Source organism: Cetorhinus maximus, chromosome 16 (genome assembly GCF_964194155.1).
Source record: "Cetorhinus maximus chromosome 16, sCetMax3.hap1.1, whole genome shotgun sequence".
Lineage (NCBI taxonomy): Eukaryota > Metazoa > Chordata > Chondrichthyes > Lamniformes > Cetorhinidae > Cetorhinus > Cetorhinus maximus.
Window position 1 is genome coordinate 91,427,923 of NC_135894.1, and position 11,795 is coordinate 91,439,717.

The following is an 11,795-nucleotide window of genomic DNA, read 5'->3' on the forward strand; positions in this document are numbered from 1 at the left end:
AGTGGTAGAAGTTATAGTTAGGCATAGAAGCTTCATGTAGAGGGAAGGTGTCATCAGTCCTCAGCCAGGTTTCCACCAAGACCGTGATATTTATGTAATCATCCACAATAAGCTCACGGGTGGCAAGGGCCTTGTTCACAAATGAATGGTCACCCTGGAGGGAGATACAGAGAAGGGAGGCGATCAGCTAGCAGAGCACACAGTGTCAGCACTGGGAGAGGTACAGTTTCCACTAAAATCTATGCCATTCACCTCAACAACCTCCATTGTAGTGGATGATTGGCTCCAGCAGGTCCACTGTCAGGAAGGGCAGTGAGAATGTAAGATGGAGACGTTGGAGTTGCTGCTCACAAGGCACAGCGATGGGCCCCCTGGAGGATGCCATGAGAGGCACAGAGGGAAGCTGCAGTCTCATCTAAATGGAGGTCAAGACTGGGACAACAAAAGGTCAAGGGGTGCTGTAGGGTTTGGGGTTGGGATAATGGAGGGTAGAGTACTCAAGAGAGGAAATAAGAGGAATGATGACAGGAGAGAGAAAAAGGAATAAAAAAGGGTAGAAAAATAAATGGGTGTATGGCCTGAGCAGTTGCCAAAATGCTATTTACATTTACCCTCCGTACACCATGAAAAGTCAACATCAAAATAGTTATCATAAATAAATGGCTTTTTAAAAATGTTTACTCCCCATACAATGGAAGCCATCCTACCCTGCAATAATATTTGATCTTTTAGAACAAGCAGGACAAGGCTTCTAATGAATAAAGGTCAAGGATGCGTGGTAGCCTACAATTTAGTACCGGCTATTTTAGTTGATAAATTAATAAAACCAGAAAATCTTTTGCTACAATCACAATAACATTACCACACTTAGAACGATATCGAATTTACAGCACAGAAACAGGCGACTTGGGCCCAACTGCTCTGTGCTCGTGTTTACGCTCCACATGCCCCTCCGGCCACCTTACTTCATCTTACCCCCATAAACACAGCCTTCTATTCCTTTATCCTTCACGTAATTCTCTAGAGGTTATATTACTGAGCTACTAATCCAGTAGGGTTTCAGCGGAGTAATTTCAGTCATCAATTTTTATGTGCAACCTATCATAACTCTAAGAAAGTCACTAATATTTCCAACAAGAAACTCAGGAGAAATTTCTTCATCCGCAAAGTGGTGAGAATATAGAACTGGCTACTACAATGGAGGTAGCTGAGGTGAATGGCATAGTGGAAACTGTACAATGATGTAACTTTCGGCAGAGGGAGTAGAGTTCCCATCATAAGTGAATTACAGCTGTAGTTCACCAGCCAACATCTGTTATAACTTACATCATTTGGTTTTTAGTCACTTTGACTATGGGGTCACTTATAATTCAGAGGGAGTAGAGACAACAAGTTTTCTTCCCTAAATTGCATCAGTGAATTAGTTGCGTTTTTAATGACAATCCAACAGTTTCACACTCGTACCTTTGCACATTCTTACCAGATTTTAAAAATCGAATTCAAATTTTCAACCTGCCGTGGTAGGATTTGAATTCCCATCTTACTGGGTTACTATTCCAGTCTTGGGCTCCTGCATAAGCGGGAGCACCTTCTCCATGTCTACCCGCTCAAAACATTTTCAAAATTTTAAAGACCTCCATTTCGGCTCAGTCTCCCCTGTTCTGGGAAAACAAATCAAGCTCCAGCTTGTTCAGTCTTTCCTCATGGTTGTAAATAGTTTCTCTGGAGAAAGCAGCTGTGCTTGCATAGCCCAACTCAGTGACCTTCAGTGCTTTGATATGACCAGCGGGTATATTAAACCATGGTGCATCTAGAAATTCCACATTGTATCCAACTGAAAATTCCCTTCTTTCATTCTTTTTGAAGGAGCATAACAAAGCCTTCTGTGTTCGCTAGCCCTTTGGGGGATGCTGCCTGAGTAATCGCCATATAGAAGGAGGTGGGAGACCTTTGTTCCTGCATAACCTGCTACTATGCTGCATGAGAAAATCTGAATTATTTTTATTTAAAAAGTACCTCTCACAACTTCAGCTTCATGACAACCGGTCATTACAAATTGCTTTGCAGCTAATTAAGTTACTTTTGGGGCTGGATGTAATGCTCGGGGTTTAAAGGCAGGAGGGTTAATCAAATCCAGCAGGAGGTCTGCCTACTGCTTTCCTGCCTGCCTCTGTGCCTACTGCCATTATACCAATGGGCCAAGTGAGACTCTTAAGTGGGTAAGTAATGCCCACTTAAGGGCCCCATTTTGCCGCCGCCAGGAATCGACCAGTGCGGGAGAGGAACCCCTCCCCTGAGCCTATCAGGTTTCCCTGCATTTGCTGCTGGTGGGCCGGGGGTGGGGGGGGGGAGAGGATCCCTCCTCAAATGACCCCCATCAACCCTCATCAGAGGGTCTAACCAAAGTTTTGCCTGTGCCTAAGTTTCCCTCCCACCCCTCAAATCCCTAGCCCTCACTCACCCCCCTCGTCCCCTGTGCCAGGTCCTGACAGCTTGGCACCCTGTGAAACCCCAACCATGCCCAAATGATCCAGCGCTGACTGCCCAAAAGTGCTGAAGAGCTTCCAGCTTCTGATTGGCCAGCAGCTCACTGAGGCGGGGCTCCTTGTTCCTGAAAGGTGCAAGTCCCGCCTCCAGTCTATTAATGGCCAATCGGCCATTGAATGATTGCGGGGCAGCCACTGTTCCTGAGATTTTTTAGTCAGTGGGGAGCATTGTGGGGAATGTGGTGCCTATAGCATAATTCAGCCTTTGAAACTTAGTCGCTGTTTCAATGTAGGAAACACGGCAGCCAATAATAGTGATGTTAAGTGATAAATATTGCTCAGCACTATAAGGAGAACTTCTTGCTCTTTTTTGAAATATTGCCATGGGTTATTTTAAAGCCACCTGAGGGGCAGACGAGGCCTGGGATTTAACCTGATCCCAAACGTCTGCCCGTGAAACACTCCTTCCATTCTGCATTGAAGTGTCAGTCTAGATATTGCGTTTCAGTGTCCCATGTGGGAGTTGTACCTACAACCTTCTGACTCAGAGCACTGATGATAATGAGGCCTTAATGAACTCATGACTTCAGTGGGTGAGTCTAAAGGAAGAATCCATTCAAACTGCTCCACGTTTGATGTAAAGACCAGTTAACCAATTAACAAAGTAAGACGATCTGACCTAAAAAAAAAGCCATTGTTCCCACCAAGAGTTCTTTTCTGTTTCCTCCCAATAGGCACCAACTCTGCTGCAGCTCGATACTTCATGGGACAGCAGACCCGCTGCTACCAGCACCAAAGTGTTGCTCTTCATTTGACAAGCACGAAAACCATTCCCTCCATTTGGACCTCCATCCTTGCTTAAATTCCACACTTCCATACTTTCCAACCAGGCTGTCACTATATCGTGGTCTGGAGGGGAGACCTTAGCTAATATTCCCCCAGCCAAGCTCAGATACATTGACATAAATCTTAGTCCTTCAATCAGCTAACTCAGCATAGAAAGGGAAATGAAAAGGGACAGAGTTCATTTTTGAAGGGTCCAACACATCCCTACTCCTAAAGTTATATTAGTGATTAGCTTTGGTCTTGTTTTAGGTAGGCTGATGGCAGTCCTGAGTGCTGTAGCAACACACTCATGGTCAGGGAGGCTGAGGTTGCCTGGGGAACTGAGTGGTCAATGTTCATTCTGGGAGAGTCATGGTTCCGTGCGGAGCTCAGTGAGCAATGCTTTTTTGGGAAGATTAGGGTGTCCGCGGGAGCTTGGCAGGTAGGCTCATGGCCATGGAGGGTCCTGGGTTCTGGGTGAGCTCAGCAGGTGATGCTTGGTCAGGAGTGTTACTTGTGTATCAGTTGAGTGTTTACTTGTATTCTGGTGCTGGGTATTAATTGGGGACTCAACAAAAATCTATAAATGTAGGAGCAGTCTGGATGTTTGTTTGATTGGAAATACCCAATATGTAATGTGTGGCTCTGTAAATCAAAGCCTATAAATGGATAAAGGGAAGGCTCTAAGGTTTTATCCTTTACCACCAGCCTAGCTAAGTTCTGAGCATGGGTCTGGGAGGAGTTCAAAGGGCAATGCTCATCTGGGAGGCTCAGGGGTTCTCAGAAAGCTCAGTGGGCAATGCTCAGTCAGGTAGTCACAGGGAGCTCAGCAAACAGGCTTATGATCAGATAAGATCAGGGTTTCAATGTGACATCCTAAGTGGCCCTGATAAAGGTTACCTATCCTTCCTCGGCCTTCTCAACATATTTGCCGCCTTGGACTTGGTTGACCGCACCATCTTCCTCCAATGCCTCTCTAATGTCATCCAGCTGGGCGGTGCTGCTCTCACCTGGTTCCATTCTTATCTATCTAACTGTAGCCAGAGAATCAATTGCCACGGTTCCTCTTTCTGTTTCCAGACCATCACCTCTTGAGTCCCCAAGGGATCCACCCTCAGCTTCCTTCTATTTTTCATCTCCAGCCTGCCTCTTAGCAACACATCTGAAAACATAGTGTCAGATCTCACACGTACACTGAGGACACCTGGCTCTACTTCACCACCATCTATCCTGGTGCCTCCAATGACTCCAAATTGTCAGACTGCTTGTTCACCATTCAGTACTTGCTGAGCACAAATTTTCCCCAATTAAATATTGGGTTGGACCAAGGATATTGGCTGGGATTTTCTGGTCCCATCGTGGCGGAACCCGCAGTGGGATATTTGGCGCTCAGCCAAAAGATCATTGACTTTCGGCGGGGACCGATGATTCCAGTGGTGGATGGGGCCAGAAAATCCTGTTCCATCCTGTCCACTCCAAACTCCACATTTTAGCTACCGATTCCATCCCTCTCCCTGGAAACAACCTGAGGCTGAACCCATATTGCTCACACACCTGATGTCATGGTTAACCCTGCAAAGAGCTGCCAAGCACAAATCTGTGCCACCGCTAAATCTGTCTATTTTCACCTCCACAACGTTACCTAACTCCACCTCTGCCTCAGCTCAGATGCGGACCTCATCCATGCCTTTGTCATCTCTACACCTGAATGTTCCACAGAGCTACTGGTTGATCTCACCTTTTCTATCCTCCATAAACTTGAGGTCATCCAAAACTCTGCTGCCCGTGTCCTAACTTGTACCAGGTCCCATTGACCCATCACCGCTGTACTCACTGACCTATATTGGCTCACAGTTAAACAGTACCTGCATTTTAAAATCCTCATCCTTGCTTTCAAATCCTTCTATGGCCTCACCCCTGCCAATCTCTGTAATCTCTAGTCCCACAACCCTTCACGTTTCTGGGTTCAGAGCTCTGAAATTCCCTTTCTCCCTATATAAAAAGATTTGCATTTATATAGCACCTTATGTGAGGTCTCAAAGCACTTTATAGCCAATTAAATACTTTCAAAGGAAAGTCATTGCTGTAGTGTAATAAAGTGGCAACCAAGATGTGCATAGCAAGCTCCCACAAACAGCAATGTGAAATGGCTAGATAACATTTTTGTAATGTTGATTGAGGAATATATATTGGCCACGACACTGGGGGTAACTACCCTGTTCTCTGAAATAATGCCAGAAGAATTTATTTATGCTCGCCTGAGAGGGCAGACAGGGCCTCAGTTTAACATCTCACCTCATTGACCTCTACTGGCTCCTGGTTAAGCAATACCTTGATTTTAAAACTCACATCCTTGCTTTCAAATCCTCCTATGGCCTCATTCCCATATCTCCCCACTTTACTCCAACCCTAAGAGTACAGGTCAGCACTCCCCCAGTTATGCACTGGAGTATCAGCCTAGTCTCTGAAACTCAAGTCTCTGAAGTGGGACTTGAACACACAACCTGAAGACTGTTATCCACTGGGTCACAGCTGACTCCCCTTAGAAGGACACCTCAAAAGTAGATAAACTATAGCAGGGGTGGAAATGGACACTGTTACAGAGGTGGAAGTAATTGGCCCATAATCTAATTGGGTTTTGTCATGAGCCAATTGGTTTCTTGTATTTGCCTATGTAAACACAATGGCCGCATTAATAAATTATCCTTTAACTGTGAAGCACATTCCTGCATCCGAACAGATGTCACACAAATGCAAGTTTCTCCAAACAAGTTCCATCCTATAAGTGGGTGTTCTCAACGCTTCTGCTGAAGTGATGGCAGCCATGCACCAGTGGCTTCAAAAGATTTCCCAGCCTCGGACTGTCGAATGGGCACAATTTTCAATATACAGCCCTGCGCTCCAAGGGTGGATGTTTCACTCTGTGATGCACTATCACTGTCAAATTGGCTGCTTGCATTTTTAGCCTATACGACAACAAGGGCTGAAATGGTGGAAACAACCATTTACACCATCTCTCTGGATTTCTGCCAACCTTCATTTGTGGGAAGATTGGGAGAAATCTGCGGAAATTCAACCTCCCCACCCACAATGCAGCCTTGAAAAAGCTTTGGTTTCCTAACAGTTTTATGCAGCTTCTCAAATAGAAGGATGTCTCTGGGTGTTGTGTATGAGAAGGGTATCAAGCAAGATACATGAAGGATCAAGGGTGGATGCGTGGACCAAATCCTCTGAAGAGGCTTTTAAAGGGAAGGAGTGAAAGGGGTGCCTGGTAATGATGGAGCAGTGGACCTGAGGAAGAAACAGTAGCAGGAATCCTACCAGGGTTGTTCTCCTTGGTGTACTGACCTATATTTATCTCTCATCGAACATCTGAGACAAATTATTTGGTCATTACCAACTGCTGTTAGTGGGGTCTTACTGTGCACAAGTTGGCTGCTGGGTTTGCCTACATCACAAGAGTGACAACACTCCAAAATTATTTCATTGGTTGTAAAGTGCTTTGGAACATTCAGAGGTTGTGAAAGGTGCTATATAAATGCACATTTCTTTTGCCAACGGGACAGGGCGGGTGCATTCCAAATCCTGTGTGAATTGGCCCTGTTGGCAACAATCCCCTAATTTGAAATAATTACCATGAATGTTTACAGAGTTTCCTTGGCCAGTGTTCCCATGGAGATGGCAGGAGATGATGGGGTTTCTTCCAAGAGTTAATTAACTTCTGATAAAAGGTCACCAACCGGAAAGGTTAACTCTGCGTCTCTCTCTCTTCAGATGCTGCCTGTACTGCTAAGTGTTTACAGTGCTTTTTGTTTTCAGCATTTTTGTTTCATTTCAGATTTCCAACACCTGAAGTATATTGCTTATAGTCAGTTTTATTAGTCTGTTCTCTTGCGTGCTCGCTCTGTATCATTCAACAGTTTCCAATTTAGATGATTCACACTGGTGCTCAAAGAGTCAGGAAGTGAAAACACTGGGAGTGGTAACAGGAACAGCAGGATGGGAAAACACTGGGAGTGGTAACAGGAGCAGCTGGATGGGAAGTGGATGCATTGGGATAGAAGAGGAACCACCGCAGATCATTGATTAGCTGAGACGGTCTTCCTTGGGCATCAGGGAAAGTAGTTGTGAGGAAATCATTTCAACAGAACTGCTGAAGCCAACTAGGACTAGCTCCTGTGAGAATTGATCCGTGGGTTTATATATGAGTCAAGTTCAAGTCTCTGAAACACTTGTGTTTTTAAATTGGAAGTGGAGGACCATGTCCTGCTGTGCAATAGGTTTGTAGGATTTCATCTGAGTGCCACCTTGGGCTACCTAACAATGGTAACATTGTTCAGGTCTTCCATTGCCTCCATGTGCAGCCAAAAGATCAGAAAATTCAGGATTATTTTCCTTTTTTAACAAATTATTTTTGCTATAGTTTTATTTCCAATTTCATGCTGGATGCCCCTCAGGTATTCCGCATCACCTCCATATAATGCGCACCCACTGAACATTCTAAGCTCTAACCACATAAAAATCAGTCCAAAAAATTCAATGCAATTTAATATATAAGAAAAATGCTTCTGTTCAATCACTGTACAAAGAATTTCATATAGCAGGTCTGTATGATAAAATTGCACTGCACACTTTCAAATCTATTAGTCTTTCCCTTGATCATTTTTTTCAGTAGCATTTGAACACTGGTTTAAATTTAATCTTGATGCTTTGAAGATGAGAATAAGTTTGAAGTGGAAGCATTGGAACTGACATAAAATATATGTTTTTTGGGGGTGAAAGATGGGTCTTTGTTGGTATACAAGCATTGGTTAGGTTGCTTAACATTGAGTTTAGATGTTAATGGAATTGGCCTTTGGAAGAAGTTTAAGCTTCTGTACAAACACTTTGGGCAGACAAATGTTTATAATTCTAAAGTTCTCCTCGTGCTTTTAAAAACAAGTATTAACCAAATAAATTTAAAATACCCAGTTGCCATTTCAAGCTAAGTTTAGACTCATGACTTAACCTCAGGGTGGATTCAGGATGTGTTCAGGGAGGCTGGGTCACTGAACATTAGCCTCAGGCCATTTTAACTCTTGGGCCTCAGTTGCATTTCTCTAGACAAAGCTGACAGAAAAAAACGTAAGAGCCAGCTGGTGGGAGTGGAAAATTGAGCAGGAGGCCAAACAGCACTGGGGACTCAAGTGTTCCCCAGCAAGGTCAGAGAGATAGCGAGGTGGTTGAGGGCTCAATAGGATGTGTTTATGTATTCAGTCATTCTCAGGAGGGTAGCCAAGTCATCTGACATGGGCCCGGACACAATTACTGGCCACCCATAATTGTTCTGCAAAGGTAGGTGTGGGCTTCTCCTTGGGCTGTTGCTGTCCACAGGTGATGGCCCTTCCACAATACTGTTAGATAGACATTCCCAGCACTTTGACCCAGCAATGATGAAAGAACAACCACAATATGTCCAAGTCAAAATGGTGTATGATATGGAGAAAAATATAGAGCTGATGGTGCCCCCATAATATTGTCACTCCCGGTAAAAGAGGAGGTGGTGTCAAAACCACCTTATTGGTGGTGGAGGGAGTAGATACGGAGTTCAGTGGCAGGGGTGTCAATCAGTTAAACTGCTCTGGTGGTATTGATCTCCTTGTATGTTGTTGCAGCTGTACCCATGCATGAAGAGAGTGAGTATTCCATCATGCTCCAGCTGAGTCAATTATGTTCCAAAAGAAAGAAAGACTTGCATTTCTATCACGCTTTTCATGATCACTGGATGTTTAAAGTGCTTTACAGTCAATTAAGTGTTTTTTGAAATGTAGTCACTGTTGTAATGTAGGAAATGCAGCAGCCAATCTACGCACATAAATTTCCATAAGTAGCAATGTAATAATGGCCAAATAATCTGCTTTTTCTTACCAGGTTGATTAAGGGATAAATATTGGCCAGCGTATCATAGATAACTCCTCTGCTCTTCTTTGAAATAGTGCCATGGGATCATTTATAACCACTCAAGCAGGCAGATGGGCCCTCAGTTTAATGTCCCATCTGGAAGATGCCACGCTTGACAAGGCAGCACTCCCTCAGTACCGCAGTGAAGTGGCAGCTTTAATTTTTGTGCTCAAGACCTGGAGCGAGACTTGGACCCAGAAACCTGTGACATAAAGTGAGAGTGCTGTCAAATGGACCTCGGCTGACACTCTAAATGCTGACAATTGTTACGGCGGGGATGGGCTAGGAGATCTGTCAGTTCAGTCTAAGGATTGCTGTCATATATATTATTTTAAAGTACTTTCTGAAAAGCTGTTGATCTATTGCAGTTATCAGAGCTACAAGTTATTAATGCGTTTTGTTCTGGCGTCTTCACTGAATCTTGGAAATGTCATGGAAGTAATCTAGCTCAGGTCAGTGGGTCAAACCATGATGGGGTTCCAGATTGACATCTTGTTGGACCCTGTTCCCTGGTTTGTTGGGACTTAAGGATCTAGGTTGCACTCTTGTTTCGAGTTGACCAAGTTGGTACAATAGACAGAGATCAGTAGATCATTCTTAGAAGAAACACATTCTGTTTATTTACCAAAGGAAGCCAGCAGCTATACTTGTGCGCTCACAACTCAAAACTCTGTCTTTAAACTTCAGACTCTAACTCAAGGCTACTGACTGCAGAGGTAGCCCACTACTCTGCTATTGGATACCAAGATCATGTGATCTTCCATTACAACATTTGTCTTAAAGGCACGTTACACGTCAGATTACTACACAGCTTTAACTGGAGTGAAGACATGTGTGTGGGGGGGTGGGGGGGGGGGGTTGATTTGAACCCTATACTCACCAGCGGTGGAGAGTTAAGAACGAGCAGGCTCCTTACCCGCTCAAAACCCAATTCTTTCGCACCATTTCCCACTTGAACCTGCAGGCGAATGAAGCGGTTGCCTAAAGCAAGTAAGTCGGGGCCTTGTTCCATCCAGCAGATCCCGATTGATGATTCAACTGGGCCCTGAGCAAACTTTTTCAAATCTCTCTAACCAATCACACATTCTGACTAAAATGAGCAGATTGGAAAATATTGGTTTCCATTCATTTAGATGACATTTAAAGTCCTATTTTGAACAAGGAGAGCCCATCTATTTGTTCCTCTGCCAACTGAATTTCCTCTGGAGGGAATACGCCCGCGATTTCCATTTCTAATGACATTTCCAAGCTCTGCACATTAGCTGAGTGTGTGTTGACCATGTTTAGAAAAAAAACCTTGTATCTCCATTACAAGGTAGAGCTAATTCAGCAGGGGTCCCTCATGGGTTGGGGAGAGGGGAGGGTCGGGGGGAAGGAATCTTGAGTAATCCTCCTCCTACAGACAGAGGAAACATTTGTCCTTGCTCAGATATGAAGAGGAAGTGAAAAGTTCCTCTTGAAATGGCACCGGCTGAACAGGATGCTCTCTATGCTGTAATGTGACTGCTGGTGGCTTCACAGGTCACCGATTTAACACAGGCCCACAATTTTATGGCGTTGCATCACAAAGATTACTTGATTAAACCTGCAGTTTATGACTCTGCTTGGAATTTCATTTTACAATATCGAAAACCACCTCTTTAAGAAATGCCCTTCAACAGTCGTGAGTCTTGGCAGGATATATAAAACATATGTATAAAGTCTATTTTGCCCATTTGTATTGCTTCTCGGCCTTTTGGCTCAGATCAAATGTTGCATCCGTCCTTGTCGGCTTAATATCTGATATGTCCCCTATCTGGGGAGCAAGTACTAAATTGATTTTCGGGAAGATGGAAAAAGGACTTGCTCTATCTACCTGGCATTGCAGTACTCCCAGGGTACAGCTTTCACTCTTTGGGGTGGAAAGAAAAGTCTGCAATGATCATGTTTTCCATCCCACAAGCCTACAAGGCTGTTATGTGACGCTTTATCAAAAGTTCTTTAGAAATCTATGTGCACCGCAGCAACCATATTATCCACATTAACCCTTTCTGCTACCTCATCAAAAAACTCAATCAATTCAGTTAAACATGACTTGCCCTCAACATATCTATGCTGTATTTTTTAATTTAATCCACATTTGCCTATGTGATTGTTAATTTTGTCCTGAATTATTGTCTCTAAAATCTTTCCCATTTAAACTGATTGGCCTGTCGTTGCTGGGCTCATCCTAACACCCTTTTTTGAACAAGGGAGTAACATTTGCATTTCTCCAGTCCTCTGGCAACACCATGTATCTGAGAAGGATTGGAAGATTATGGCTGATGCCTCTGCCAATTCCAACTTCCATATATGTTTGGATGCATCTCATGTAATCTTGATGACTTATTAACTTTAAGTACAGTCAGCCATTCTAATATCAATTATCAATTTCATCAATTTTTAGCCCATCCAGTGTCTCAGCTACCTCCTATTTCACCATGACTTGGGCAGCATCTTTGCAGATGCAAAGTGTTCATTCAATACCTCAGTTATGCCCCCTGTTTCCATGGCTAACTCCACTTT

General features: G+C 43.9%; 1 pseudogene; it reads left to right on the plus strand.

Moving 5' to 3' along the window:
• Window positions 1-10,970: 10,970 nt before the first annotated feature.
• Window positions 10,971-11,137, plus strand: LOC144692064 (U2 spliceosomal RNA; annotated as a pseudogene).
• Window positions 11,138-11,795: the final 658 nt, after the last annotated feature.